The 24,246-nt window shown below is 41.7% G+C and overlaps 1 protein-coding gene across 1 annotated transcript in view; it reads right to left on the reverse strand.

The window, feature by feature from the left end:
- The window catches only part of plekhf2 (pleckstrin homology domain containing, family F (with FYVE domain) member 2), a 32,988-nt gene extending 19,994 nt beyond the window's left edge, over window positions 1–12,994 (reverse strand). Inside the window, exon 1 of the mRNA XM_040117858.1 lies at window positions 12,836–12,994. The gene's annotated coding sequence lies outside the window, so the exon portion shown is untranslated. The remainder of the gene's footprint in view (window positions 1–12,835) is intronic.
- Between the last annotated feature and the right edge of the window lie 11,252 nt (window positions 12,995–24,246).

The following is a 24,246-nucleotide window of genomic DNA, read 5'->3' on the forward strand; positions in this document are numbered from 1 at the left end:
GTGCAATCCCCGGCTACACTGCTAGTTTGGCTAAAAACAGGTTTCCCCCAGAGTAGCTGCTTTGGTGTGAAAGGGGTATAAAGGATTACTATTCAGCTGAGGGGATTAACTTTCTTTTTGTTATTTTTGATAAAGTGCATAGCACCTAGACAAGTATTTTTGGATATAAAGCACGTACACCGGTCTGACTGAAGTGAAGCAGGATGGTTCTTGGTAACAGAGATCCCACTACAAGAAGCTCTTATCAGCTTTTGGCTGACCTGAACATGCCACTCTGGTGGAATGTGTCAACAACATCCTGTCAGTCCATACACAGGATTATACATCTGTAGGGACTGGAGGTTAATCTTTAGTGAGAGATGATGGTATGACCACTGAGCCAATGCTCCAGCTTGTTAACCAACTTGCAATGGGATTTTTTAACAGATTACTGTGTCTCCACACAATAAATAACTGAAACAGTGATACAGTCTGCTCAGTCCCCATTTCTGTCTGAAAATCGAAAGTGAACTCGCATGTTGCTCATTATCACTGCATTGCAGTGACAAAATGTATAACTCCCAAGAATGGATAAATTATTAGCGCTACAATTAGGATGACCAAAAAAATACTACATTAATGCATCAAAAACGGCACAATATTTATTGTTGATTACCGTATGTGCAGCCTAGCAGTTACTGTGTCAGTATACTTGACCTAAATTGCTTTTAAAAACAGTGAATAACCCTTCTTCCTGAAGGCCAGCACACAGTATCTCATTTACCACTAACTGGATGGGAAAATGACAAGTACCTTTTCTGCTAATTAGACAGAATGTCATATGACCAAATTCCATTTTACTACTATAATGTGTGCGGATAGTTCAATTAAATGATCTCAACTTTCGAACATGTCCGGGAACTTCTAACAAAACACATCAAGACAAGAATGCACTAGAAAGGTCAAGCAGACGTGAGAAGAAATTTGACAGGATAGTCCTGCTAACCCTACCATGTTGATTACTGAACGTGTTATTACCTGTAACTTAACTACCTGGATAAATGAATATAATGTACATAGACCTACCAATGTTGCTTCAAGGGACGGATATTTCAGCAAAACATCCATCCGTCCATTTTTCATAGCCTGGTATGACACCTGTGAATCGCTTAACACATTTCTGATTCGTTCAGGGATTCACAGGAGGTCAGATGTTGGAAAAATAACCAAACCAGCCAGAGCTTTAGGTATGCCAGAAACACACAGACTGAAAAGTATAGTAAAAGTATAGCAACAAGCACAAATGAAAGCGGCACAGCTCTATACGTCATTGTAAACTTTGAGAATTAACAACTCATGACACTCACGGGATGGATAAGTCACTCACTACTGATTGGTCAGGGCAAAAGAAAACGGTTAACATGAACCCCAAGGTCAGACTCAACAATGAAGTTCACTGGCCCATATCCTGATCTGAGTCCAACGCTGGGTATTTGCCGATACCGAATCCAGTCTGATGCTTAAACTTACTATAGTAAAAATATAGATGGCTGGAAGAGAGGGGTTTTATGCTGTTTTTTAAAAGTAGGTCACCATTGGAAAACAGGCATTTTTCACTATCTTCTGACGTTTTATAGATAAAAAATAATTGGCAGATTAATTAATAGCAAAATAATCATCGCAGCCCTAAAATACACTGCAACTGACTGATCTCAGGCGTACCAAAGCTGCTGATGTCCATTGGTGATAAAAACTAAAAACATTTATGTTTGAATTAAATATCACATTAATATGTATGTATTAGGCTCAAGGTTCCTCAAACAGGACTTTCCAATAAAATGAGGTCCAAATGAGTCATATAATTTCACTGTTATTTCCTTCCTTTTATAGTGTAGGTCTGGTGTTAATGGGCTGCTCTCCAGCTGCAGCAAGGACAGTTCATGTCATATCTGATAACAAAACAATCTTCCTGGCCACGTGACTGAGAATGACAGAGTTTTCCCCTTACACTATTCAAACCTTTAAAGACCTGTTTCCATACCTTCTCTGACAGTCCACCGGTATGCAGGGATAGTGAAGACAATTTTCTCAACTCATCACAACAGCCTCTAATCACATAAACACTCTGCACTCAACAGGTCTCAGGGGAAAGGAAAAGGCACGTACAGCAGATTAAAAACCACAGTGATATGAGGGCAGGTCCAGGGTTATAATCAGAGCAATAACAGACCAAACCTCAAAATAAATGACAGTTCAGTAACACTGAGATATCAATTTTTTTTAAAACACTCCACGCTCTTCCTGTACTGAAATGTCAGGCTTGTTTGAGCAGTCTATGCTAGGGGGAATAATTACCACCTAAGTTTTACTACCTCCCTCTTCCAATTAAGAGTAAGCTATCTCTTCCAAGGAAACACTGCCCAAAACAAACACTTTCCAAGAAGACGTTTTACAAATATTTGCACAGAGAGATGAGAAATAACATTTTTCAGAGGCTAAGAGCATAAAGTCATTAATTATATAACCACACAAAGCTCTTAAGTCTTCATTTTTAGCTCCTAGAGCCTTAGAGAAGAACAACTGACCTAAACAGACATCTCCGGCAGTTGCTCCCTCCGGACCTCAGTTGTCTTCAAATGCTGACCAACGCAGTGATTAAACGCCTTCCCAACCAAACCCTTTCCCTTTTAAGGCCACACGCTGACATCAGCAGAGATATGACTTCCAGTAGACACGAGGAAACTTAGAGAAGTTTGTTAAAGTGGAGTAATACTCACATCAACTTTTAACCACAAAGATGATTCTGAAAATGATGGTATTGTTTTAATATCTTATCTTTCTATCAATCCATCCATCATTAGCAGAGTCCAAGGTGATGTCTTTGAATTTCTTGTTGTCTGACCGAAACCAAAAGTTATACATCAGCTCTAGTTATGCAATATTAACTTAAGTTGTTGCATCCACTTCTGTTTAATTGTTTCTTTTGCTAGTTACACGGGCCACTGTTCTGGCTAATACAGGAGGCAGTCAGGCCTTTGTTCATTTGTTTCCAGAATTTTATGCAAACTGTCATCACCATCGTCACAAGATGACAGCACAGGACCAAAGGAAAAAAAAACAAAACAAAAAAAACATCTTCACGACTGCTTCAGGTGGCTTGAAAGTTTATTTTAAAAAAAATCCTTTAAAATAAAGAACTGTGAAACTGACTGTACAGAGGTTACAATCTGTAGGATCTGATTATAATTCACATATCCATGTGACTTACCTCAAAATTGGTAATAAAAGTTCTTTGGGTTTTTTGACGGGAATTTGCAAACCGGGACACTTCAGCTGCAGCTGTTCTGGCTGTGGTGCAGCAATAAATGCTCTTTGGACGCGTTACCATTATAAAAATGTCAGTCCTGAGCATTAAAACTGTGGGTGTTTGGAGGATTAAGGACCCAGATGATAGAGTTTTGTATCAGTAGTGCCAGGGTTTTGTTTCGCTTGTGGAAGCTGCAGCCAGTGAACCAGCCAGGAACTCATACAATCCTGAACTCACTGCTGTCAGCATCCAGGCAGGTTTAATCAGTCACTCATACAGGTTCAAACAGATTAAGTGTTCGAGCCAGGGTATCTAGCAAACTTATTAGTCAAGTGCACGTTCAAACAAGAAGAGGATTCCCAAGAAGAATGACTGGTTGCTGCTGCTGTTTCAGCATCTGAAACACCCACACAGTTTCACAGGGATTTTTCGTGTCTTCTCATGCTATCAAGTCTTTGCAAACAGACTGTAACTTGCAAATTCCATCCAGTGTTTCCTGTTCATAGGATATACTTGGACAGCCAGACCAAGTATACTGACTGGGGTGTAGAGGATAAATGATATAAAAAATAAATGCAAAAGACAAAGATGCATCAATACACAACAGATCTGACCCAAATTCTGTGTGAAGTTTGGCAAGACATGATCTCTCCAAGAAAGTGTTCATTCAAGCCAGAAATCCTTACAATTGCAAACTATAAAGCATGCAACTCTTTCACAGGCTAGAGAAAACAGTGATATTCATTGCTTGTTTAGTCCACCCAAGAGTCCAAAATCAAAAGAGATTCAGTTTTCTAAATTAGTAAACAATGACGAGCAGTAATTCTTCATTTTTGAGAAGCTGGAACCAGAGAAAGTTGGACATTTTGGCTTGAAAAAGTACTTATTAACGATTAGTAATCAATCACTTATCAAAATTGTTGCCTACTTGTTTCAGCTTTTAACTACATCCAGAAGTTTGAATGGTTTGAGCTTCAGTGAGTTTTACTGCCACATGATCCAGACTACATGCTCACAGAAGTGTCCAAACCTGACAAGATTCTTCGACGGTATCTCATAATCCGTGCCACAAACATATGTTCAAATATATATAAACTTCAGTGTAAAAACCTATCCACATTAGTCAAGACTTTCACTTTCACACTAAAATAGGTTATTTGGTTGGTAGAATATGTCAGTGAGGAGGAAATTATAGGACATACGTGCCACTGTAACCTTTCCAGCTGCAGAGGTTTCCTGGCCTGTGGTTTCAAACACACACTAACAACCCGAAGTGGCACAGCCTGTAGCTCAGTGTGTTGAAAACGAGACTGACAGGATGGTGTCTCCTAGGAATGTACTCTGATCAGGCCTCCATCTGTTTCCCTCATTCTGCTGAACTCGTCTGTGCAGCAGGTCAACCTTTGAGCCTTTCCACTGCAAATAAACCCAACAGGTAGCAGAAAGCTGTGACCCAGAGTTTTGGCTTTCGTGTTGCATTTTCCATCCCTACACTGTTAATTCAGGGTGTTTCTGCATGCACTGTGAAAAAAAAAATTTTTTTTTTTGAATCACTTCAGGTCAGTTCCTCAAGCTTACTCACTCTTACCCAATCCAAACAGCAGAGAAAAGAAGTCGGGGCTACGAACTCTGTCCTGAAGATAATCTATCACTGTGAAGAAGTTACAACCAGAATGCTGACTAACATGCTCAGTGTTTTGTATTAATGGCTATATGAATAATTATTTTCACAATCTAGCCACATCTATTGAAAATAATGACAAATGCTCATATAAAAAGGAACCAGAGCCTGGAGGTATGTCTTTTAAATGGCTTATTTAACCCGACTTGCAGTCCAATAAGCACTGTGTAATATTGAGTTATATTTTAAGGAAAAAAAAAAGCTTGGATTTCATCTTCTCCAATGTGATCATCTGTTGTTTTCCTTGGTCTTCTACAATTGTTAACTGAGTATTTTTGGGTTGTGGACTGTTGTCAGACACACAAGGGTTTCACCTTGTGCTCTTTAGGAAATTGTGATTGACATTTTCACTAGTTTCTGGTGCTTTACAGACCGAACTATTGATCAATAATGCAACTGGCAGATAATATATATATATAATGAAAGAAATCTTTAGTTGCCATGAAACAGTCCTGCTCAACGCACGCATAACTGCCCATAATAATCAAATACACTCAAGAGATATTAAAGAAATACAGCAGCTGCTTCAGTTTAAATGGTAAGACAAATTTATATCATCTCACAGTAAACACTGTCAACCTGCCTTTGCCTATGTATTTCTACATAATGAGCACAGAACTTACAGACATGTTTCTGGAGTCTGTAGGCAAGTAATGCAACCTTTCTAGCCTCATTTTCAAAGGGCGTGAGCCTGTGTGTTGGATATATTGCAACAACTGAGTTTCTATACAACTTGGCTTCATCTTTGGAATTGTGAAATCCAAAATACCCTGGATTTAACCTGGGCAGGTTCTTCCAAACCTCCACCAGTAGCAATTTGAACTATACGCACGTCAAGCAGGTTTGTGAATGGAAATTCTCAATAGGTTGTCAGGTGTATTCCCCACCAGCAGGATGCCCTAGGGCCAACTGACTAGACTCTGGTTGTTGTAGCGGGTAGCTTCCACATAAACATGCGTATTCGACTTGGCTGCTGGTGATACCAGCTCTCGTACGGACTTGTTGCCCTCAACACTTCCCGTACATGCCCAGCTGCAGCCTGTACATCAAAGAGTACCAAAGAGACCGCTTGGGAGCTTTCGACAGTAGACTCTCTGCTTTTTAGCCTGTTAACCTGTGGTTATTACGACAAACTGCAGAGTTTTTAGAGACTTGCTGCTGCAGTTTGGTTGATAGACAATTTTTAGTTCCTTTAGCGTTTGGCTTAAATAATTTTATCATCTCCAAGTTATTTTTCTCATATCTGCAACTGCCATCGTGCCACATGCAGTTAATAGGTTTTCGATAATTTTTTGTAATAAAATACACATATAGCATCAACACAGTTATAACATTGAGTTAAGTAAAAACAATTCTTGATTTCACAAGTTATCTTTATGTAGGGTTAGGGTTAGCTTAATCCTTTGGGGGGATAATGAAGCCTATTGTTTTACTTCCACTCGATAATGGCATATTACGCTAGTGTTCCCTGCATTCTTGTGACCTGCAAGGTGGGCAACACCCAATACTCAAAAACCCAAAATACTCTATGCAATTAGGAGGTCCACACCCGGGCTTGGCCATTCAGAGAAATTACGCACACTTCCCGGCATAATTAAAGGTCTAAAAAATGTCGTCTGTGAAACTTCACCAACTTATTAGTTATTTTTTGTTTGTGCCTCCTATAAACAGATGAATATACAAATGAAGGAGTCATTAAGGCGATATGAAAAGGTGCGATGTAAAAAAAACGTGCTCATAATAATCAGTCCCCCCCCATGCCTGTAGTAAAGGTGCATTTCACTCATTAATCCCTTTTCAGGTGCAGCTTCGGTATCTCTCTCTCCATCTCTGTTTATCAGCAGAAAACAGCAGAGACAAGACAATCTACATGGACAGAAGTGTGAAATGCTCTGCTAGGCCGCACATGAAACAGAAGTGAAAATGCGTCTTACTATAAAACACTTGTAAGTAGTAGATGTTGGAAGTGGATACTGAATGTAAATGCTACTGTCCTCATTAGGCCACTGTTACTTTACTGTCCTATGGCTTATCCGAAATTGATATGGTTTTATAGTCAAAATGATATTCATGGCATTAAACTGCATTGTCATAACAACTGTAAAGACACTGGAATCTTCGATTAACTTTTCTAAGCTGCAATGAATATTTTTCACAACTACCAATGGTTCCAGTTCCTGGCTGGACAAGACTAGGGCTGTCTCTGAGTTAAGGTTTTCAGAGTCGACTTGGAGTCAGCACTTCTAACTGATGCAACAACCATTTTTCTTTTTTATAAACACTCAACATTATTACTGATGTCTTTTCTTCATAACACCCCATCTATAAATATTAGAAATATATCATTCACCCTCCTCAACATTTAGCAACAGTTACGCACCATACGTCTGTACATGACTCATGTTTGACCTAAAAAGTCACGTTTTAATGTCTTTGTTTATTTTTTGGGAAGTGAAAACATTAGCAACACTGGCATCTTCCTAAATCAAATCAAATCAAAAATGAATTTAAAAAAAAAAAAAAAAGGGCAGGGAGTCAACTCAGGGTCTTCTTGACTGATGCATTGACTTATCCACTTTTAGGGGACAACCCTAATCAGAACAGTAACACCAACTGTTCTGCAGGATTTTCACTTTGCATATTGTTAAATTAACTTTTCCTCCTAAAATATTGCCATCCACTACTGTTGATGCATTTGTAGTGTTGCACAACTACGCACTAGGTGTGTTGAGGGTTCCGACAGCTGGTTCCTGTTTGGATCCCGTTCTTGGTCGGCAAAATACCCAGATTTGTTAAACGACGATGCTAACGAATCTCTTAGAGACCTTTTATCCCTCCTTGTTGTTGTTGTTTTTTTCTAAGGGAAGTCGTACGTCGAAAACATGCGATGAATGTTAGCAGTTTCTCATTTAAAGCCGCTGTATAGCAAGTGTAATCAACCTCAAATCAAGATAAATATCATTTTCAGATATAATAGCTCTTACATTATTAACTTTATGGAGTGTAACAGCTCATTTCGAAGGGGATCTCAACAGATTTTACACATCCAAGTCTGTTTACAGGTGTTGGGGAGTATTACAGCGAGGCACCCAACTCCACTGAGACACCAGAGCAGCTGACCAACCATGCAGCACTTCACAAAACTTCAACCCACCCACTCTGATGGGGCAGCTGGAGATAGCAGCTGGTTGTTCTTCCTTCCTTACAAACACATGTAAGATAGTAATCCAGTCACCGTATAGATCTCCCACATCGCTTTATATGCAATACAAATTAATTAATGTTGTTAAAAATTCAAATTTTTTGACACAAGGATTGATCGAAAAAATAATTGCCCAATTAATTGATAATGAAAATAATCATTAGCTGCAGCATTACTGAGGGCTCCATGGACTCTAGGAAATTGTGATGCACTTGTTTCAGCATTTTATTGTGGTTAATAGATGGGGCTATCAATCCGGTAATTGAGAACATTTTTGGTGAATTAATCGATATTGAAAATAATCATTACTTGAGGCCCCATGTATCCTTACCGTCAAGCAATAACGGTTTCTAAACAATAAATCTAGACAATACCCGTCCCAACCAGCATGCCAGCTGTAGTGCATCAAATAAAGCGCATAATCCGTTTGTTTACCTGTAACCTTTAACTGCTTTACGTGGCAATGAGGAAATAACCCGCTCTCCTTACACATGTAATCTGCATCCATTTATAAACAGGTACACATTGGATTATGTGCTGGGTGTTGGATTACAGAGGAAGGCAGACCAGACATTCTGTGCTTGCAGAGTGAAAGGGCGGGAGGTGGGGGAGGTGGAGGTGATAACCTGTCAAGTAGTTACTATAGCTCAGTATCACTGTCTTTGGCACTGGTAGAACTAGTTTCACCATGTGACACAAAGAGGAAGAAGACAGCTCCACTGACTGATTTGCCAGTGAGAACCTCGCAGTCTTGTCCAACGGCTAAAGCAGCTGATAAATCACAAAGAACGGATGATTGCTTGCGCCCAAAAGCTGCTCTGATCAGGGGCTGGAAATGGAGAGTGACAGTTTCTTCCCGTAGGAGTCAATAACTGGAGGTTCCCCTGTTAGTTCTTCATTTACATCTGACTAAAATGATGGTTACCCCAGTTCTAGTGCCAATTCCTGGGTTCTGCTAGAAATACAAGAGTTTTCTACAGAGTACGGATAATCACATTTGCAGCTTTTGTCTACTTAACAAAAGAAGATATCCTGATATGCATCAATTGTTTATAAGCAAACTTCCACATTTGATTCAGAATTGCTTACCAGTTAAAAACCAGATAGTCAACTGAACAGATCCTACTCCACTGAAATACAATATGAAACGTAACTGGACGTTAAGCTAACTGATCATGATGCAGCACGTTATAGTCCTCTGCCTGTATGGGAATAATGAAATGACAGTGTACTTTACTGACCAACATCACTGGTTAAATGTGTTTTGCAATTGCAGAAGTGGTTGTGTAACATTATGTCTCCAGCAGTGGATTATAATTAAACGACAACATTTCTGAATCAATTAATCTTTAAGTTAGTTACCAAGTCAACATCCACTGGGTTGAGCACGTTATTTGAGGATATTTGCTGTTTTTGTCTGTTTTGTATCACTGTAAACTGAATATCTTTAGGTTGTGGATTGTTGGTTGGACAAAACCAAGACACATACTTGAAGGCGGCACTTCAGGCTTGGGGAAATTTTCATGACCATTTTCTATGATTCTCTTAAATTTTATAGACTAAACAATTCAAAAATTTTGAAAAAAAATTGTCATATTAACCTATAACGAGAATAATCTTTATGAATCTTTAGATGGCTGTTCAGCCATATAAGGTAGGCCTGCATTTCAGTCTCATAAAGGCTAAATAAGGACACAGGCCTTGAAGCCAATTATGAGCGAAGTATCCAGTTGAAGAGTCTAAGTCCGGCATTCGCAGCTGCAACACTGAACGCCAGAAACACCACCTTTAACAGAAACTGAGAGCATAACCACGTCTAGTTTGTCGTTGTAAATCTGCAGCAGTTTCATTTCACACAAAATTGTCATGTTGGACACAATCTAATTAACCCCCCCAAACACTTCTAATACTCTGTGTCACTGCCGATGAAAACACATTTTGATACAAGATCCTATCTCAACCACCATTTCCGTTAATGTTTTTCTGCCTGCAGAGGTGCTCAGTCTAACCAAGCAACATGTATGTGGATGAAATAATTTAATATAACATTAAATAAACAATTGCAATCTCACGTTTAATACACCACGTTTCCACATCCAATTCCAAAACCGTCTTTCGCCTGGGACTGTATATATCTATTTATGACTGCACTTCTGCCGAAGACGAGGCATGAGCATGTTTTAAGATAATGTTTCCATGAAACGGGCTTTCTGTGTTTCTACTCTACTCCAAGCTGCTGGTGTGGGTCAGCTGGATTATAGCTGGCCCGGTTCTTTCCGAGGTGTCCCAACAGCTATTAAAAGGTAATTTATCTCCTGGCAGGTAGATCACAAAGTTCAGGTTCAAAGTTCAAGTGAAAATCTTCCGCCCTTCACACTCTCTCTTCTCCACAGAAGTCGGAAATAATAACTCGATGCTTTTTTTTTTGTGCAAAAAACTGTGTACAAGATTCAGTGTAGACAGTTTTTTGTCTAGCCATTTTACTAGAGCTGCAACAAACTATTATTTTCATCATTTATATGTATGTAATAATACGTTGATCTTTTTGATTCATCTATTACTTGTTTAGTCGATGAAAAAAATGAAAAATGCCAATCCTAATTTCTCAGAGCCCTAGGTGACATCTTCCAATGGATTGTTTTGTCCGACCAACAGTCCAAAATTCACAAATGTTCAATTTACAATGACATAAAAACAGGTAAAAATCAGGAAATGCTCATTAGATTAGTTGGGTTCAGCAAATATTGGATATTTTTGCATATTAAATGAATTGTTTCAGAGTAAATTTTATTGTTATGAGATGATTTAACAAAAAAATTAAAATGAATAATTAATTAAAATTTTCTTTTTTTTTTTTTTTTTAAATTGTATTTCTCAAGCTTCAAATTTTGGACTGTTGGTTGGACAAGCCATGGAAAAAAAAATTTCTAGAGCTGCTACATTTAATCAAATGAATCTCTCGATTAACTTGGCTGGTTGCAGCTTCTCAGATGTGATGATTTGATTTTTTCTTCCTTCTGCTTGGACTGTGGGACGTTATAGTGGGCACTTTTTAACTCTTTTCTGATATTTTGTTGACAAAACAATTAAATAAATATACTGAGAAAATAACTGACCAACATATCAATAATCAAAATAATCTTAACCATTTTCACCCTTCTCTGACATTTAATAAATATTCCATTAATTGGTAAAATCGTCAGATTAATCAACAATGAAAATAATCATTCGTTGAAGGGAGAGCAGCAATGATTAATCGATAAATCAATTAGTTGAATGACAGAAAAATAATTGGCAAATATTTTAAAAACTGGTTAATTGATAAATGAATTAAGTCTTGTTTCAGCAGCAGAAATGCCAAAAGATCTGCAGTTCACCCTCTCTAATATTAAGATTTCCTGCTTTTCTGTGTTTAATATTATTGCAAATTGAATATTTTGGGTTTTGAAATGTTGGTGGAACAAAATAAGACATTTTAAAAATGTCACATTACACCTTTGGAATTTGTGAAAGGTATTTTATATTTTACAGGTTAAGCAATTATTTAAGAATATAATCAGGAGATTGCTTGATGAAAGTAAGTAATGAAAGTAATTAGTTAGCTGCAGCTGTAGCAGACAAAGATGAAAAAACCGCCTGGCTGCTGTTTTGAAATTCAGTACAACAGGCAGTTTCTAAGCAGGTCTATAAACAGTGCAAAGGGTTAGGAATTCCTTCGTGAACTAAGACGCATCGGTTACTGGATGTAAACGGATAATAAGCTTAATCCAACCAGGGCAGAGCAACACGGGAACGACCCTTTGACTTTAAGAGAAACAAACACCCTCCTTTCATAGGAGAAGTCAAGTGAAAACCGGAGAAGATTTAGAGCGGCGTAATCCCAACCACAGACCTGACTCAGGCAACGAAGAGAAAAGACAAACTTCCCGTTTTTGCGGCAGGAAAGTTTCACCAGCAGCCAGGACCACACATTCACTTCCACACGGCCGTTTCGACGGAGTCGGGACCTGTCGCTGACTGTAGGTCACCCCCGCACAGCGAGGTGCAGGTGGGTGGGGTAACCCAGACAAACCCAGAACTTCGCACTATTCGGAAGAGTGCTCATTAAATAATGACACAGCGGGGCTAAAGTTATAACCCGAGGAACACCTGATAAGTGGTGCGTTTAGAGTCCGTCCCGATCTGCCACAAATCAATAAACCACAGTGACTTTATCCCGCAGGCTTAAAAGAGCCAACAACAAGCGAGCCGCGTACAGTCACCGTGACTTTACTGTCCCTTTATAGTCACACTTTTTGCCAATAACACGACTGAGAGTTCCCTGCGATCTACATCCAAGTGGTTTTTAAGGTATCGCCCAAGTTTGGCCGGTGTTAGCCAGTTAGCACGCAAGTTAGCTTCGAAAAAACACCGCTCGTTTGTTGATATTTGTGCCGAAGCGAACCCAACTCCGCTTGCTTGTCATTAACACCACAAACGGAGGCCCGTCTTATCTCACGGTTTACTCGCGGCGATTTAAGGAAAGTCGAAAAAGAGATTTTACTGCGCTGGGTTGAGCAGCTAGCGCCTGTTAGCATGAATGGGAAAAAAAAAAAAGTAGCACCGACCAACGAAGCTAGTCTACAGAGACAACTTTTAAATCAGAAAAAGAAAAAGACCCACATACCCGACGGCAACTTTTACGGTGACTTGAAGCTGAGTTGTATTCCAGATAGAGTCAGTAAAGCCGTGCCTCCCCCTCAGAAAGTGCCCGCTGTGTCCGTGGACACCGACAGCAGCTGGAAACTCTGCCGCTGCCCCGAAAATAAAACAACAACATGGCAGCGGACTGCCGCGCTGCGTTCACGGAACCACGGCACGGTCGGTTTTTAACAGGGGGCGAACTGCGAAAAACAAATCCTGCCTCATAGCACTGATAGAGTATTATTATCTTTATCATGCTGCTCTATTCCTCTGCTCCACCGCAACTCGGAGAAAAATATCCTACTTGTTACTCTAAGACATATGATCAGTTTATAAAATACAGCACATTGTTAGGGATTAAACCAGTTATTTCCCAACCACTTTTTGTCTTTCTTTTTTTTTTAAAAAACAACAGTGTGTATTTGAGGCTTCCTGTCACGTTTCAGAGTGGTGAGCGGCTCTACTAAAGAGAGATTTCCCCTCTAAACCTCTGACAATTTGACATTGAAATAAGCGATCGAGGTTCAAAGAGGCAAAACTCACCAATATTTCACAAACAAAAAAAAAATCAAAGATTAGAGAAAGAAAAAAAATTTAAAAAAAAACCCCAAAAAACAAAGTAGTGTATTTGTCTTCTTTCCTCTTCCACAAATCGTACCACGACCCTCGGATTTATGTGGTGAGCCCTGGGATGGGGCCCAACTAACTAACTCTATATAACGTATTTAAAACCAGCTCCACCAGTAAAATGCTGTTTACACAGTGATGACTCGGTATTAATAATGTCAATTATTATATCAGTCACAAGGGACAGTTTTCATCTCCATGAGTACTTTTACTTTTACTACTTTAATTAAACGTAGCTGATAATAAGGATCTCGAGCGCAGGACTTTCACTTGTAATGAGGTGTTTTTTACATTGTAGCTCTGGTTATTTTACTTAAGTAAAGGAGCTGAGTTCTTCTTCTACCTCTGGCATAAAGAGCAGCACTGAGTAAAGTAAACTCAATCTTTTGTAACTTCTACACCACGTGTCACCAAATATTGCAACCCATTCCTGACCTGAAATGGCAATTAAATACACGGAAATAAAAATATTAAGTGAAAAAAAATGGAATTTCAATTAGAAACTGTAAAAAATAACAATTTCTAAGAACCTTTTCATTATTTCTACTATATGTCATTTATATTTTGATATCTGAACATATTGTTATAAGGTAAACTTCTTGAAAATCAATTGAGAACATGACATGAATGTTTGTTTTTGGGCTAACAAGGCCAATGAAATACCTGACAAATCAAAGTACGCAAACACACTGATGCAAAGTCAGACGAAGATCTAATAAACAATCGCTCACTGATCTTCATCACTGCCCTCGACGGCGTGTGACTGCTGACAAATTAAATCATCCGTGGTCGCGATCGTGATTTAGTGCAGTTATTGTGATGGAATATTGATATTTGAGTCAGAATTATTAGATAAACATGTATATTGATTACTTCTTAAGTCACAATTATTACTAAGCATTTTTGCTGGGTCAAACCTGACTTACAATCATACAACAATAACTATGAATTCTAAATTACTATATCAAAATGGTGACATTTTATGTTCTGGCATTCTGAATCAGAACTACACCAAGACATAATTCTTAGATAGGAAGTTTTAATTTTGTGAGATGTTTCACGAGATATTTTTTGTGCAGTTTCCTGGTTTGGTCATAGTTTCTCGTCATGATTTTCATTTCACAACAAGACACTCTGTGATTTTTTTTCCTTTTTTTCTGTTTAAACTATTAAAATAAACAGAAACAGACCAAGAGCTAGCGCTTACCATAGATTTTGAGTGATTCTACCAGAAATGACCTTTTACCTCAGCGGTAGGGTAGTGAATAATGTTTTACATCTGTGACGTCAGCTTTCAGTAAATCATACCTAAACCACAACTTTTATTTCCTCGTCAAGAGCCGATGGAGCCTAGATTTAACAAACGTTCTGTATTCTCACCACTCACCAGAACGACAATACTAAAGAGTCAAGTGTGTGGAACTTTATGCTTAAATATAATGATCAAAATGACTGATTATACTGAGCGATCTGGACTCTTGAAATGACATGTCAGGACAGAAATCTTGCAAGATTTCTCATTTGTGTTTGCCACTGTGGTGTTTGATTTACTGTCAAATGGGATTATGCATAACGCGCACGAGTGCGCCTCCACAAAAGTCTCATCATCTTCAGCCCTGGCATTCTGACACCTGCGTACAAACAGGTTTTAACAAGTGGGGATACTCCTCTACCACAGAGCCGCAGCAGATCATTCCCACGTGCTGCGAAGGCAGCATGAGCAGGGCCAGAAGAGCTGTACTGTTGGGAGGAGACCTGCCTCTGGTTCAGAGAAGTGAAGAGGACAGGACATGCTGCGGCTTACCAGGCGAAAATACACAGTCACCCGGTCTAAAAAAAAAGAGAAAACGAGTGTAATTTCCTCTTCAGGTTCTTTGAATCGCGTTGTCTTCGCTGAAATACGTTTCCTACAACACGCCCGTTCGAAACGTTTCAGGATGCCAGAGGCAGGAAAAGCTCTGCTGCTTTTCCCCTCAGGCAGGCGGCTTTATTAGTCCCATATCAGGTCAGACCTGATCCAGCCCAACAGTTCTGGGGGCCCAAAGCAGCTTTCGATTTGACCCCCCCCACACCAGTGACCACTGTAACAAGACTGGGAGGCTGTAATTAACAATCCCCAAGGCTACTTTTCTCAGGAGCTTTCAGTCAATATTGCACGGTCTTCATCAGCATATGGAGCTTTTCTCAGCGGTCACGGAGATGGAGGCCTTGACATCCAAGCTCTGTAGCGGGCGATTTTTCGTCCACAGCACTTTTAGGACTCCTCCGCTGTGTTGGCTTAGACCTCGAAAATAGTAGCTTTTACAAAACGGTCCCAACTTTTTTTTCTTTTTTTGAGCTTGAGAAGTCCTAAAGGTTCTGTGGATAAAATCGTAACAGCTTCTGAGATTGTACGTCAACAGAAGAACAAACTGCACCTGCTGACGAAAACTGCATGATAGGGTTGAAAGTTTCGAATAGAGGGGGACTTTAAAATTGGGTTTGGATTTGAGAGGAGGCAAAAGTTAGAGAAGTTAAAACAAGCGAAAAGAGGACGAAAATGGGTCAAAAGAGAAAAAACATACAGGTCACAGATGAGGGTTTCAGAGACGGACGTAAGGTGGGTCGGAGAGGATCTGTACGCGGAGGATTTGTGATTGCTGAGTGTGCCACAGTCGGCGGTGGGAGAGGTACGCAGGCTCTTTAGCAATGTCACCACGTATAAACCACTACCAGTCCTGCACTGAAAATGTCACTCAAGTAAAAGTACGTTGGCATTAGCTGTGAAATGTGCTTAAAGTACATGGCTGTGCATTAATGCGTAAGCTGCGTTATTTGTTGCAGTTGGTTAAAGTGGAGCTAATTATAACTTACATACTGCTGTATTATATACTGAACAATACAATATTCATAAAGTGTATCACAGGTTTTTTATTTACAATAACTTCATCTGCAAAGTAGCAAGTATCTCCAGCCGTCAGATAAATGTAGTTCAGTAAAAAAGTATATTTCAGTCTGAAATGTACTGGAGCAGAAGTATAGAGGAGCAAAAAATGGAAATAGTCAAGCCGAGTGGAGATATCTCAAAACTGATCTTAAATGCTTAGTTCCCTTTCACCACCGGCTGCAAATAAATCAGAGAGACGAAGAGGAAAAGAGCCATAAATCAAGGGATCTGACACGGTGAAGATCGTTTATTTTGGTATTTTTAAGTGCTTCTGAGACAGGGTTGATGTTTTGAGACGCGCAGCCAGTCCAGGTCCTGGCCACTGGTAATGGTGGGGAGGAGAAGTCATCGTGCGCACCGGTTTGAAGACCCAGTTTGCGTCTTCCCCTGGTTTAGTTAAGGCAAGACAAGAAAAAGCCTGTCTGTGTGTGCAGCACCGTTCAACACAGAGGCAACGTGAGGTGCTGTGCATAATTCATAAGAACATATTCAGACAAGCTACAGAATAAAATACATACGCAGCAATATAAAAAAGAGACCTGATAACGAGGTTTTGATAAGAAAATAAAACAGAATAGACAGAAAACAGTGCAGCCACAGTGCAGAGAGAGATATGAATAAATAGTCCATCGTTTAATTTGATGAAATTTAAACCTTCACCTCAAGTTTTCTGGGAGTTTGTTCCGGATATGTGGAGCATAAAGACTGAACGCTTCTTCTCCATGTTTAGTTTTGAGCCTGGAGACATTTGTAACGCGAGTTTGGCCAAAGCAAACCAGTCCCAGATGACCCGAGAAGGGAGTTTAAGAGGATCAGGACACGCATCGATTACACTCACCTCCTGGATCCATCTGTAGAGGTGATTACTGACCTGGATCATCAGTGAGCTTCATGCCACACTGAGACACTGGAAGAGACCAGATTAGAGCACAACTATTATAGCAACACTAATCACCGCTCCTGGAATAACACGGTGACCTGACCGGGCTGTTTTTAGTTTTCAGTTTTTAGTAGTGATACGTCTTACATTTTCAGTGGGGGGAAAAAAAGACTCTGCTGAATGGATTCAGGGAAATATTTCACACACATTCAAGGCCAGTCGGGTTCATTTTTCGGGTAATGAAATGATGCAAGTGACACATTGTAACATAAATGAATCCATATTTAATCAAACTTTAGCTGTTGAGAACGAAAAGAATTGAATCCCGGACTCGATCAGTGCCAGAGCTTTTGTACCAAAGTCATTTTTTGGTGTTGTGCGCCACTAAATCACATTAGAAACTGAAATGAGGAGGCAGCTTCTGCATATTTACCTCATCTGAAGGTCCTGCCTTACTGAGGAGGGGCTCGTGCCAAATCTAGTTTTAATTCCTATGTTTTTCTCACTTCACGTTATGCTTGTATGTTAAAAATTTCTAAATAGGTCAAATGACCACAAGCTAATACACACGGGCAAACCCGAGGCAGGTAGCTGGGGCTCATGTGCAGCTCATTTCCGCCGCCCGTCGTTTACACTTCTGGCCGACTCACTCCTGGTTATACAGCGTATGTTCCCTCAGTAATTTAAACACTGAGTAACTTATCCTTCCTTTTTTGCCATTTCAAAAAAGTCTAAAACATTACTGTCTCAGACCTCACTCTGAACATCTCCGCTTACAAAAGTACAAAAGCGAGATTTGTTAAATGAAGTAATTTAGGTTGAGGAGCAGGGCGTGTCTCAACCATCCCTCCGATCACCTGTCGAGACTGGTTCACCAGAAGTTGTGGTTTTTAGAGGGGGTTATGCGATGGGATTATTTCTCTGTAAACAAAACCTGGGTTCAGTGAGTTCCCGGAGACTTGTGATCGAGAGTTTCCCTGGCAACCACTGGAGATGCTGCACAGGAGCGCTGGAGAGATGGATCGTCATCCTGCTCTCGGAGAGAAGGAAGATAATTATTTCCGAGGATGCCAAGCTATTCCTTTAGTAAAGAGACTGTGGTGTTGACATCCTCCTCTAAGTGGACGTCACCCCGGGGGACACATAGATCGGGCGCCTGACGATGTGCAAAGTGGTATCGACTGCAGAGAGACAAAAAGGGTTGGTTTACGTATTCTTCAGCTGAGATGCTCTGCTATTGACAGGAAGTACCGAAATCAAATCCCTGGGTAACAACTCAGAGCTTGAGTCCGGGAGAGATGACAAAGTAGAAAAAATGAAATGATGAAAAAAGTGTCTTCCTGTTTAAATGTACAGATGTGAGCTCCCTTCATACCCAGTTAAATCTGGATACACAAGCTGTGGCCTGAGTATGGGTTGGGACGAGATTTTCACTCAACCAAGGCCCGCGTCTCATTACTCTATTATTACTGTTGCTGTTGATCCCAATGTCACTGTGACAGCCGTCTCTGATTTGTAACAGGAGTGAATACCAAACACATCAGAACCAAAAAAAAACCCTTCATTTTACCACATTTGTGTCTCTGCTTGTTTCGTCAGATTAATTCTGTTGTTCTGATGATAAACTCCAAAGACTTACGAGAGGAAAAGGAAACATGTAGCGTGAGGGAAACTTATACCCGACTGGGGTTTAATAACCTGTCATCTCCCTCCCATCTCAACCCTCTTTTTTTTCTCCCCTCCTCCTGTCATCCCTCCTTCCATCGCCTCCTTCGTCCTTCTGTGATTCACCGCTGTTCGCACCTCTCCCTTCTTCAGGTGCCTTCTGGAGCTCCAAGTAGGAAGTTTATATACAGTGAATACAAACTGTAGCAATTAAATTGGTTTTTGAAGGAGGAGAGGAGATTTCCATTCTGTCCTGTCACCAGGTGACTGAGAGGAACGTTATGCACTTTGGATCGTTTTGTTTGTCTTATAGGACATTTCTGCTTCTGGCTCGTTGTTTGTCAGATGAGAGCCGAAGGTTTGTCGTTAGTTCTGACGACGGTACGTGTTGTGTGATGAAAATAAAACACATCTCCATAATTTAGTTATGTAAAAGTAAAAGCAAGAAGGAACCCATCTTCCCAGAATCATGACCTGTTCTGCCGATTGGTAAGCCATCTGTAGCGGCGGATTTAATTGGGGGCAGGACGGCCTGGCGATCTGAAAACTGAGTGCTGTAACAGAGAGGTCACGGGTTCAATCCCGCAAACTGCCAAAGAGCCCATCAGCAGCTCTGTGACCCTGAGCCGACCTCCAAACTGACTCCAGACCTGCTAACCCCGATATGAAAGTCATGTCAGCTAAATGCAAATGAAGTCCTCCCTGAACGGGGAAAGAAAGGCAGCACCTTCGACCAAAGTGAACGGGAAATCCTGGTTGGTCCTGTGGGGGAGCTGAGAAATCTAAAGCTCGTCCACAACCCAGTGTCTCATTTCGAACATCTGGCCATCGGTCTGAGATCACTGGTGGCGTTAAATGGGGTCGCGTTTCCTGTGGTCGCTGTAGAATATGAATGACCCGCCGTTAATGTGCCTCCGTTCACAGTTGGTGTTAAACGGCGCACAGCAAAATATCTCCACCATTTTTGACGAGGACAAGGAGGAGGAGGAGGGTCACGGTCCACTTTTTTCTTGTCAACATCGATCTTACCCTCTAACCAACTACCAACGTAAAAATAATACAAAGCCATGAAGGCAGCGTATCGGAGCTGTAAAGGCTTCAGTGTGGTCAAGACAGTTGTCTTCAAATGAACTACTAAGGATGAACAGCAAAATTTGTTTTTTGTGTTTGTATTTAGTGAGAGAAAGAAAAGCAGGAGAGCAAATTTCTCCAACTCTCTGGGACGTATGTTGTGTTTTAAAGTAGCTGAATTTATGAGGTCGATGTTCTCATGTACATTATATTTCTGTTTTTCTTGTCAGACGAGAGAAAAAGAGTACGAAATTTGATCGAGGCACATAAATACTGCTCCTGAGCCGCAGATCGTCGGAAGAAATCAACGAAATGACATCTAAATGACCTGCAAAGGAGTGTTTCTAACACCCAGAGAAAGGGACTGTGAAACTACACTGAAAGAGACTCATACATTCACTCATCCCCATCGGGGAGATTCCTCACGTCCTGCCACTCGCTATGATGACGGGCTTTTGCCCTCCAGCTGTGGCCGTTCAGAACAGCTGCTGTATCAGCACTTTTGCCTTCAGACGTGGTCGAACTAGACCTGGACCTTAGAGAGCGACTGTGAATCTTGTTTTTGCTGACCTAGGGCGGTTTGACGTCCCGCCTTGATGCAGCGATACAGAGGCTTACTCCAAGGTGTGTCCGCGCACCACCCCACCCGTGATGATGACAGCGATGCTGAGCGTGGTGAACCAGAGAGAGGCGTGGGACACTGCTGTTACTCCTGACGTCTTTTGGAGCGAGTACAACTGAAGTCTCAGGTCCTTTAGGGACTGTCCTCATACACAAGTAGCGGGTCTTTCACATCTCTGAATGCTGACCGTTAAAAGATGACCAGCTCTGCAGCGCACAACCACGGGGCAGGGAAAATCTGACTTTGTCAGCGTTAGCAGCTCAAGCTCCCGTCAGTCCTGCAGCGCGGCGAGTGCTGCAAGATTGATGAGTGAGCGAGCGGCCGATTATGAGCACGACACAAGCGAGGCAAGGCCACAAGGTGCCACCGCCACCTCCCGCCTGCGACATCGTCTTTATCATCATCGTCACGTCAAAATCACTTTACTCCTCACTTCTGTGACTCCTGCAGTTTGATTTCAGGGGTGGACATGGGTACTGAAAATCTGATCGATTTACAAGCGGCGAGTGGTGGATGGAGTTTCCAAAGATACCAAATGTTTCAGGGCTGAATGTTGCGAGTGTGTGAATGGAATGAGTTATAAACCTGATGAATGACAGAATAGCACCAGGTCTATACCTTAATATCTGACATCCACAGCCCCTGTGAGAGACTGGTCCTACTTCACGGATTCATGTCCAGCTCATCTGTCTCGACTTGACCGAATCACACTCGGGCAGCTGGTGTTACACCAGCCTTAGTTCTACAATGTACTATTGGAGACAAAATTCCTCCATGTGTGTGTCTGAACAATTCTAAGCTCGATGAGTCGAATTTTTTAAAAAATATTAACACTGGATCAAATGACCAACGGAAATTTAAAAGAGGTTGATCATAGTAACGAATCGACTCTGCCGCTCTGCAGAGCTTTTTTTAAGCCCCTTTTGGCTCCGTGGTTTTGGTTTTGCGACACATTTACTGTGTGGTTCAGTCTCAGTGTGTTTTTCAGCAAAAAGGCTCTGGTAAAAACCCACTGGCCACTGCCTGCGCAGCACCAAGCGGCAGACGAGGAACATCTATCAGCTAAAGAAACTCTGGAGTTGGTGGAGACCCAAAGCAGAGCTACAGGAGAGTGAATACTGGACTTTAATGTTCATCAGGTTTTGGGGTGATCACGCTGCTCCGTGTCTCCTGGATGTGGTAGAAGGCGACTGTTAGCATTACATTTTATCCGTTACAACTTTATAAAGTGATCATTTGACAGGTCTGTGGGTCTGTCACTATGTTTTCTTCCTTATAATGGTCAATATATTCAATCAATTCAGCAAAAGCTTTTCTCACAAACAGCCGCTGTGTGACTCGGGTCTGGTTTTTGAGGTAGATCACTGACCTTTGACCCTCCTTGCTCTTTAATTCTGGACTCTTGCTCCTCTTCGTCTCCCGCTTCCGTCCCTTTCAACCCGTTCAGGTCGTCACGTCTGAGAGCCGAGCTGACTCAGTCTCTGCAGGCCCACGATGCATCAGTGCAGCGGTCACACGGCTCCGTTTGACCGAGGGGCTCGAGGCCGCGTGTGCTGCTGATGGAGGGAAACCAGGCGTCCATTGTCGTTTATTTCTGTGACGGCTGAATTATGCAGAATGTGCTGCTTCGGAAAGGCATGTCACTACACGTCATTGTGATATGTTTGAATGAAAGCCACTTTGGGGACAAGCCTGTGTATATTCTGAGGCTTGTGGCGAGCAGCAGTATCGTCAGCGTTTGACGTTGTTTTTCCACAACATAAATCAACCATACAGACGTGATGCATGGTTTTTTCAAGTCGTCATTGTGCAGTTGACTTCCAGTTAGTCCCATTTGTAGCACTGTGGTTGCCCTCCCAGCTCCCCAGCTCTTCCTGTCCACATGCCAAAATTCCTCCTGATGAGTGTATTGGTGGGGGAGTGTTTGTCAAAATAAAAATAGTAACGTCATCACTTCTCCTTCGCATCTCTGAATTGACCTCATGATGCTTTTAATCAGAATCAAGGCAAACCGGTTTGGAAAGGAAAGAGGGCACCTTCTTTTGACTGTTCATACCCAGCTTCAGACGCCTTCGTCTGGCAGGATATCAGAATTTAAAAGAAAGGTAATCCGTGGACACCCCCCGTCCACATACTTTTGTCAGAGACAGAAAAAGTGCACAATAAAAGAGTAGGAGCTGTTTACACGCGCAGATCCTGGTTATTAAAACCATCCCATTAACACCTCAAAGCCTCCCTGCACAGAACCAGCTCCATGAAGAAACGATTTCCCAGTCTGTGAAAAGAGCCTGACTCCACCCCGTCCGACACCTTTGCGATGAGCTGGATCACAGACCGTGAGCCAGACTTAGTCATGGACCTCACTGAGGCTCTTGTGTCTGAACGGGAGGAAATCCCTGGAGCTTTGGTTTTTTTTAAAAATTCTATTTTATTTTATTCTTTTTTTTTTCTTTAGTTTTGTATTGACTCAAGACGCCTACAGGACTACGTTTCCTGTAAAACGTATTTGCAGTTGCCGTTTAGTTGTATATGACTGTAATTTGTGGGAGACGGGGTTACTTCCCGTCATTAGAAAGTTTAGAGACCCTCTGATTGCTATCACAGCCTTTGTTTCCACCGGCAACTTTGGGATTCTGGCGCTGCTAACGCTGAACTTCCTCTTTAAATTTTACATAATCTAAGGCATAATCCCAGATCTGCTGAAACACTGAACCCAGAAGACTGGAGGCTGTTAAAGCAGCACATTAATGCCCATGGTTTTAGAATCACGTGTTCAACTATCACACTTGAGAAGAATGTTCCGCATACTTTTGGCCGTGTAGTGCATCTTCGTGTTTCATGTTTCAGCTTGCCATCATCATGTCCGTCTAAATAAAACCCCTACTTTGTTATATAAATTTAAAGTGCAGCTGTTGAGGCCTGGCTGTATCTCTTGTAATGATCTTATAGCAGCAGCTGAGGCAACCCCTCCCACAAATCCCCCCCCCCCCCCCTCGCTCGCCCGGACACGCAAGACCAAACTGAGATGACATCACCGCTCGCTCAAACGTGACTCGGAGCGACCGGCCGCACTCTGCACACAGCCAGCCGGGCCAGCGGACCGTGAAGCTCAGCTGCCCGCAGAGTCTCCCATCTGTCGCCTGAAATCCTCAGCATCAGCCCCCCCCCCCCAGCCGCGCTTCATCGGCCCTCCGGAGATTGACCCAGCTGGGGTGAGGAGTGAAGGGTGAGGCGGGGAGGTAGTTGTGAGGAGCGGGAGTCAGGGTGCGAAGGGAGAAAGAGGAGGAGGAGGGCGCTTCAGTGCTTGTCTTTCCCCACGGACAAGCGAGCACGTCACAGTCAGAGTGAATTAAGCCAACACTTGGTGGTGGCGTGCCGGCTGCCGACTGCGACCGTCGGATGGGGCGCCTTTGCCTTGCGAGCTGCTGTGTCATCCTCCCCCACCTCCACAGCAATGATCTCCATCCCTCTGTATACTGTAGAATTTGCCCTCGGGCTTCTTCTCTTCTGTTGTTGTTTTGCTGCTCTGCCTCTGGGGAATTTTGAAGTTGTTTGATGACACAGAGAGATGCAGCCCTTGAATCTGCAGACTTGTCGTCCTCA

This window comes from Xiphias gladius, chromosome 22 (genome assembly GCF_016859285.1).
Source record: "Xiphias gladius isolate SHS-SW01 ecotype Sanya breed wild chromosome 22, ASM1685928v1, whole genome shotgun sequence".
NCBI lineage: Eukaryota > Metazoa > Chordata > Actinopteri > Istiophoriformes > Xiphiidae > Xiphias > Xiphias gladius.